This window comes from Meles meles, chromosome 13 (genome assembly GCF_922984935.1).
Source record: "Meles meles chromosome 13, mMelMel3.1 paternal haplotype, whole genome shotgun sequence".
In the NCBI taxonomy this organism is placed as follows: domain Eukaryota; kingdom Metazoa; phylum Chordata; class Mammalia; order Carnivora; family Mustelidae; genus Meles; species Meles meles.
Genome location: NC_060078.1, coordinates 53,875,316 through 53,884,207, shown reverse-complemented (window position 1 = coordinate 53,884,207; position 8,892 = coordinate 53,875,316).

The following is an 8,892-nucleotide window of genomic DNA, read 5'->3' as shown; positions in this document are numbered from 1 at the left end:
TGTAAAAAGCTGGTTTGCGTTTGTTTGCTTTGGAGATGAAGCACATTACTGTGTTCAGTGAGCGAAACCCAGTAACTGAACTGCGACTAACTCGTTCTGTATCCTTGAGCATAATTTGCCCTCCTAGGTACCAGTTTTGCCCGTTATAGAATGAGAGAACTGCATTCCCTAAGGGCGGACAGCCTGTCTTCCCATTGGGCTGAACCTTTCTCCTGCCAAAAGTCAGAGGTGGAGTACTGGGGAGTGTAGCAGGTGGGAGAACTGATAAGCACCCCCAGACTGAGCTCAGACATCATGAGCCCTAGAGGAGAGGAGGCAGGCGTTTGCTCCAGATTGCTGTCGTCCGGCTTGATGTCTGTAGGTCAAGTCTGGGTCATGCTTAGCCTCTTTAGGGGCCTTATTGCTAAAAGGAAGAGGCACAAAGAGTGTTTGACAGAGCCTCACCTTTCTCTCTTAGACCAAGTGTAAACTCACCAGAAACTTAACAAAAGGATACAGTAGCAAAACATCCTAGGAAAGCAGTGTCACATAGCAGTAAACTCCAGATTAGAACTGCTTTTAGTTCCTGACTGCCTCTTACTGGATGTGTGATTTTAAATGTTATTTAATCTCCCAGAGCCTCGGTTTCCTCATCTGTAAAACAGTGAAAATAATATCTACCCTATAGAATGGATATAAGAATTAAATGGGAGAATCTGTGTAAAGGGCTTGCCATTTAATGCTCAACTGACATTAGGCATTATTATACAAGAAGCAGCAATCACTCATGTAACTAAGTAAAATGGATGAGAAGCTGGGTAGAGATTTTTTTTTTTTTTTGGGGGGGGGTAGAGAATTTTAAAGATTTTTTTTTTTTAAACACAAGAAGATAACGTTTGGTCCTTGCTTCCAAGGAGCTCACATTTCTGATGGAAAGGTGAACAGAATTGGGGTCTTTCACATCTGTTGTGTTAAAGTATCGATGGGATTGGGGTGGGAGAAAGTTGTGGCAAAAGACAAAGGTGGGTGTGAATGTTATGCATTGCCCACAGTTGAGAGCAAGGGCAAAATTAGTTTCCAGAGAAATTTGCTATAATTATTAGAGTGACAGAGAAACAAATTGCCCTGCTCAGTTTTGAGCCAAATGGGGAGTAAAGAAGAGGGGGAGCCAGGAGTAGGGGGGTACTATGTGAAGAGGGCGGGCACCTGACAGATCAGACCAGCAGCTGGGGCCCTGGTGCCTGGGCCTGCTGGGCCAGACACCTCAATGACACATCTGCTCCCAGGTCCCTCTCTTCTGGTGGGAACTCCCCCTGTGACTGGGGACCCCAGAGGAAGAAGAGCCCATAAGAAGCTCACTGGTCCTGTGGCTTGTTGAATTTTGTAATTATCATTATGAGACCTGAAAAATCAATGTTTGCTCTTTGCAGATAGGTGCTGCCAGGCATGAAGTGTGAGGAGCTGTAGTTTGCATAAGGCCTCACAAAAGTGCTAGCACTTTGATGTTGACTCCGCTTACTTGGCTTACTTGGCTTACTCGGAGGGATCCTAGGGCAAGGATTCAAAAAGAAATGAACAGCCAAGCAGACTGGATCTTTAGTTCAACAGATTAGTTCATTTTCCTCCCAGTAGGAAAATCTTCCCGAGAAACCAAAAACAGTACCAAAAGCCTGCTGAATGTGTTCAGCCTTCACAAAAGGAAAGTGGAGTTGTTCTAGATGAATATGGTCAACACCTTTGAAAGATTAGGACTTCCGAAAGGATGCTGATGAGTGCCCAGGGCCTCATCAGCAGACGATCTGTGTTTGCCAATACAACTTTCTGCAGTGGTGGAAGAGTTCCTTCTGCTCTGTCCACATATGGCTGTTGAGGGTTTGAAATGTGGCAGCTGCGATGGTGGAACTGGATTTTTAATATTACTCAATTCGAATTTAAAAACTGGTAGTTGATTCAGTTATTAAGCTTTTAAGTATGTTTGGAACAACTTGGCTATGCAAACTTTTTTTTAAGTGTAATTTTATTAAATTGAAATACAGATGTATTTCTATTGAAAACTTTGTTTCTGAGTTGAGCTGTGTGAAATACACAGCAGATTTCAAAGACCAAGTATGAAAAAAAAAGTAAAATATTTCACTAGTACTTCTTTTATATTACTACATGCTGAGATGGTAATATTATAGATATATTAGGCAAAATAAAAATATACTAAAATTAATCTCTCTAGGACTGTTATTTACTTTCTTTACTGTGACTTCTAGAAAATTCAAAATGATAAATGCGGCTTTGGTTATATTCCTATTGGACAGCATCAGTATACATACAATGAATGTTCTTTAAATGCAGGAAGAGAAGGACCAAATAAACTCTTACCTCCTTCCAATCCAATTTCCCTTCGGTAGGAATTTTTCTGCAATAATGCAGATCTAATCATGGCACACATTCCCCAAGAAACACTGAAAACATTTTATGGACCCACCTTTGTTCTTGGCATAAAACAGCAAATCCCTGATTTTTTCTGTCAGATTTAGCAGGGCTAGGCTGACCTTCCCAGTCTGGTCTCAAACCAGCCACATTAGACACCTTTGATTCTTTGACCAGGCAGCATTCTTCCTGCCCCAGGGATGTTCTCAAATCTTGTGCTCCCACTATTATCTCTTTTCCGTTTCAGATCTCTGCTCAATCCTCACTGCCTCAGGGAATGCTTTCCTGCTTCCTAGAGTATGGGAATTTCCTCCCTTTACATCCTACTTCTTCAAAGCATTCACTATAGTTATAATTGCACACTTCTTATGATTCTATTTTTTAAAGGAATTTTTATTTATTTTTTAAAGATTTTATATATTTATTTGACAGGGAGAGAGAGCACAACCAGGCTGAGGGGGAGGGAGAAACAGACTCCCCACTGAGCAGGGAGCCCCCATGCTGGGCTTGATTCCTGGACTCTGGGATCATGACCTGAGCTGAAGGCACCTGCTTAACCAAATGAGCCACCCAGGCACCCTGTTAGTGATTCTTTGATTGGTGTCCTTTTCCTTCACTAGACTGCAAACTGCTTGAGGAATTTGTCTGATTTCCCTCACCACCATATCCTCCGCACCTACCATCATGGTGCTTGAACAAATTAGGAAGTTAATATTTGCCCTGTGAATGAATGAACGAACTGATCTGGGCATCCTCTGCCCTAGACTACTGCAGAGAAACAGACAAATGCTTTACTCTTCTCCTTTTGGTAATCAGTATTCATTAACAGGCACAAAAAGCATCATTTTAGAGCACGTTCTCAGGGTTGACCCCACTGCTCTTTCCTGGCTTAGAAGAGTTCACGCATGGTCAGCCAGGAAGGGCTGCATTCTAAATCGGTAAATAGGGAGACACTGTTAGCATTTAGCTGAGATCAAAGCAGCCCTATCAGTAAGTAACACGTTTGAAAACCATTTCCGGGCCAGGTTGGGCAGATTGTCCCTGCTGACTAAACTCATTTAGGAGAGTTGGTTCTCAGTTCCTGGTGCATTCTGTTTGAAGAGAGCAGCTCCTTGGGCACTGACTGCTCTGCCTGTTTCAGCTCCTTTTCAATTAATTTTTAGTCTGTGGTGTTGTTAAAATGTTTCATTTGTACCCAGAGTATTGGTATATAATTCAATCATTTTTGCTTCCCTGCTGAAGAATGCATCTCTAGTCAAGTCCCCACTGGGGCATAGTGTAAGAAGGGAAGAACGTGGAGTCTAGAAGCAGTCTAGGCTTATCACTAGATCTAGTCGCTCACTGTGGGAACATGGGCACTGCTTAGCCAAACCAGTCCTCAGTTTCCTCATCTATAAAATGGGGATGATAAAATCGTACTTACCTCATAGCATAGGGCAGTGGAAAGATTGAATGAGACAAAATAAAATGCTTAGGGTAGCATCTGGCACATAGTGAGCAGTCATTAGATGTTAGTTGCTATTAACAGAGCAAACAAGTCTCTCTGGGCAGGTGCCCCCCACCCTGCCCCCGCCACCTGCTTAGGCTCACTGCTGGACTGTTTCAGCTCACACATGATGTTCCACCCACATTGAATGGCTTGAAGTTTCTAACACTCACCATGTGTATTTGTTTAATTCTGTTTCATACATATGTCAATTCAACCATAATACGCACATCCCCAACTTAATAATTTTTCAACTTTACAGTAGTGCAAAAGCGATATGCATTCAGTAAAAACCATATTTCAAATTGTGATCTTTCCCCAGGCTGGTGCTATCTGGTATTGTCGTCTTTCATGATGCTGGACAGCAGTAGTAAGGGGCAGCTCCCAGTCAGCCATACCATCACAAGGGCCAGCAACCCATACAATTTACAACCATTCTGCTCCCGTATAACCGTTCGATTTTTCACCTGCCAGTACTATATCCAGTAAACTTCATGAGATAGCCAACACTTTGTGTTAAATGATTTTGCCCAACTATAGGCTCATGTAAATGTTCTGTACATGTTTAAAGTGGGCTAGGCTAAGCTATGATGTCTGATAGGCTAGGTATATTGAATCCATTTATTATATTTAATGCATTAAATATAAATATCAACTTAGGGTACTTTCAACTTGGGATGGATTTATTGAGATGTAACCGCACTCTAAGATCTGCACTCAGTCCAGCTGCCACCTCCTCCAGGAGCCTATCCTGCTTACCCTGGCTGGTCCTGTTAGACACTTGTCTTTTCTGTCTCATCACTGCACACACCTGAAAGGGTTAAAATTATCTGTGAGCTTCTTGCAGAGAGGACATGTATTCATCTTTGTAGTTAGCATTGTGCTTGGCACCAAATAGACTTCCATAAGCTGTTAGCTGAAAAAGGCACATATCCATGAATGAATGGAGACTTTTACAGAATGGTGATTGGGAGCATTCATCTAGCAAACATTTTGATGAGGAATTGTTTTACCTAAAAGTGAGCACAAGGCTTAAAATGATTCCACTTTTCCGTGGTCTTTTTCCCCCCCTAGGTTTATTTTAGCATATGTTCATAGTGAGTTGGAGAAGTTTGGATTCATTCCTATTTTGTGTTTAGCTCCTCAATTGCCTCGTAATGACAATATAATGGTGCCAAGTGTTATAAAATACCTTGTTCCCTCCTGCCCCCCATGTAGACTTACCCACTTCCAGGTGCTCTTTTAAAGAAACAAAATTTAAATATACTATATATTAATTTATTTAAAAGTGATATCTACTGCTATGCAAAACCCTATAATTAAACTACCAAAAATAGTATTTTTGTTCTAAAAATCATTTTAGTTATCAACTGAAATAATTCTTGAAGAAGTATTTCAAGAAAGAGATCTTAACAATGGACCCTCTGCTCATGCCAGTTTGAAAATTGCTGTTAGGCAATACCTAAGATTCTGCAAAACTGGAATTGGAATAGGATATTATGAATTTATCTTCATTTCTCTTCCACGAACCCCTTTCCAATCCTATTACTTTGCTCCTCACATCTAGATATTTCGCTAAGACTCTCCTCTCTTCTATTTCTTTTTCTCTGCCAAAAGCAGTAAATGATAGACATGTGAGACCTGGCATGTGGTGCCCAGTAGTTGTGGAGCTCCGTCAGGTCAGAACTTGGGCTTATTCTCCACTGAAGCCCCAGCATAGACCCCCAGCCCCCCGAAACATAGTAACAGACCCACACAGATCTATACATCTCATATATGACCTACACTTGGAAAAAAGACAAACTTTTCAATAAATCATAAATGAAATGTGACCTCAGACCTTGAACATGACATATAATCAGTTACAAGTGGAATATAAATCTAAATGTGCACATTGAGGGGCGCCCGGGGGGTGTAGTCCGTTAAGTGTCCAAGTCTTGGTTTTGGCTCAGGTTTTGATCTCAGGGTGATGAGACTGGGCTCTGTGCTCACAGCAGAGTCTGCTTAAAGAGTATCTCTTTCCCTCTGTCCCTCCCCTCCCCTCCCTCTCTATCTCAAAATAAATACATAAATCTTTTTTAAAAATGTGCAAGATGAAACAAAATGCTTCCAGCAGATAATATTGAAGAATATCTTCATGATCCCAGGGTAGGAAAGGATTTATTAATATTAAAAATATGAGTCATAAAGGAATTATTGATAAATTTAATTGTATTAAAATTACAACCCACAAAGGACTAGTATTAAGTACATAAACAACTCCTGCAGACTTGTAAGAAAAACACAGAGAACTCGATAGGAAAATCGGCAAAAGATCTGAACAAGCCCTTCACAAATTAGGACAGGTAAATATGAAAAGGTATCCATCCTCATTAGTAACCTGAAAAATGCAACTTAAAACTCCAGTGAAATACTATTTATATGCTCACCAGATGGGCAAACATGAAAAAATCCAAGACGGCCACCTATATGAGCAGGAGTTCTCACACGCTGCTGATGAAACTTTAAATAGTACAACCACCAAGGCAAACAATTTTTGAATTACCCCCTAATTCTGTAGAAATACATATGCCCTTAGATACAACAATTCCACTCATAGGTTAGATCCTAAAAAATGCACATTTGTAGCAGGAAATATGCACAAGTGTGTTCACAGTAATCCTTTGTAATAGCCCCAAACTCTGGATAATCCAATGTTCATCAAAAGTAGAGTGGATTAATAAGATGTAGTACCCTCACACAGTGAAATGCTAGATAGCAAAGAGTAAACAAAGTAGACACACAGACTGATCTAAAAATGTAACGTTGAAAAAAAGAAGCTGAACACAAAACAATTCATACTATATGATTCCATTTCTACAAAGGTCATAATATAGCAAAGAATTCATTCTCTATGAATATATGTATGTGTGTATTATACACATATGCTTGTATCTGTACACAAAGTTTGTAACATATAAAATAATTCATATTATCATATACAGGTCACAATCAAAGGGGTAAACACTATAAAGAAAAGAACAGAAATTATCGCCATAAAAATCAAGATAGTGGTTATCTCTGGGGGGAAGAAGGTGGATATGACATGTGGGATAAACAAGGGGCTTTTGGAGGGCTGGCAATGTTCTTGATCCTGACCTAGATGTTAGTTTGTTAAGTGGTCACATTTATGGTCTATGAATTTTCTGCAATATATTTCACAATGAAAAGGAGAAATAAAAACCAGCCAAACAAAATAAACATGATTTTGCTTATATTCCACCAAAAATACAGATTATTTAGTCTCCGTGTCTAAATACATCTAGTCTAAAAAGTCTTTTTAGTCAATAATGTATATAGCATTGTTCATTGGTTGTTTATATAAGCATTTGAGAAGCTCACTGAGACAGAATTCCTGTAGACGAAACAAGCTTTTTCAATGCACTTGAAGTGTTTGCTTATAAATGATCTTTTTGGGTGCATGTTCAAAAGTAGAAGGAAACCCTGTGCTCCTTTGCCCTAAATTTTTAGCATTTTCTTCTGAAACATAGTGAGATCCTGATTTAAAGCCAACTTGCATTACAGGAGATGCTATGAAATCACATGCTGGCATGAATGTCTGGCTGTGTACATGTGTGCCTTACTGTGTGCTCTGTGCCCAGGCCCCACTCTAAGACCTTTATCTTATGACAACTTTACCTTCAACTTTACCTCATAGATTAGATAACTGCAGAAGAGGGGGGTGGTTAGAAACTTGTAAGGTGACATAGCTCAGAAGTGGTGAAGCAGGGACCCACGTTCAGGTCTGGCTGGCTACTAACCCCAGGCATCCTCCAGGGATCTTACTCATTAGGCCACACTGCCTAATAGTGTGACCTCAGGGTCACAGAGATTCTTTGTTTGACCAAACTGTAATCAGGATCCTCTGAACCTTCCCTCTGGGCCCATCTGTGCCGTTCCTTGTAAAGGTCTGTTTAACCAGAACTCCCCACCCTCCGTATCTGATCACTCTTGATATCTAATGGGGTTTCTCATCCTTCCCCATCACCCAGCTGATGTCTGGTCATCCTGATCTACCTTCAGCAAGAATCCTGTTAGGTTTGTTTGACCAAAGCTGCTGCCCCCCCCCCCCCCCCCCCCCATGTTTCTTCCTCGTAACTTTGCATCCGCTGTCTGGTGCTGGCTGTAAATTCCCACTTGCTGGTGCTGGACTCCCAGTTGGGCCCAGTCTTTCTCCTCCACTAAAAACTTCATTGCAGTAGTCCCAAATCTATTGTGATGGTCCCTTTCCCTTGAATAGAGCCTTACCGTGCTTTAACAAGTGTCACTGGATTTTGTTTTGTTTTGTTTTTTTCTTTAGTAGAAGTGAAGACACTGCTGGGGTTTAGCTCTGAAAACGTAGAGAGCCTCTTCTCCATTTCCATTGAAGACTGTTAGCAGCTTTTGATGGACCAGGAAAACCTAAGTGCCCAGCTGTCATCTCTTAAGGATTTTTGAAGAAATCCCATTTTGAATCCTTTTGTAAAGCGAAAAAACATTTCCCAATCCACCAATTTTGCAAACCCATACTAAGGTCTCCGGATTGGGTTTACTTGCAATAAACTCAGTTATTCCTCTGCCACCCAACAGGGGGCAGCCTTTAACTATTTTTTTTAACAGAAGTGGTTGCTGAGTGGGTGTGCCCAACAATGAGAGAAGAAAGAGCAAAAATAAAATTAAAAAAAAAAAAAGAAGTTTTAAAACTCCATGAAAAGCCCAGAAAATAATGAAAAGAGGTGGCGGAAAACCAATCAATTCGGCTTCACGATTTTTGGCTAAAAGGCAGCAGCATCGTGAAGGTCTCCTGACCTGGCCACGTTTACTAGAGCCAACCCACTTCGGTTTCATATGTTGCACATAATTATTTTTAGTTGAGGTTTGGTCCTTTTCGCTTCCACATTTCCCAATTCCTAAGCGGGTGCCTGCGGCACTGTGGGGGCCCCCGGGAGTTGGGGTGTCGGTTTACACGTAGTGTTCGGTACACAAGC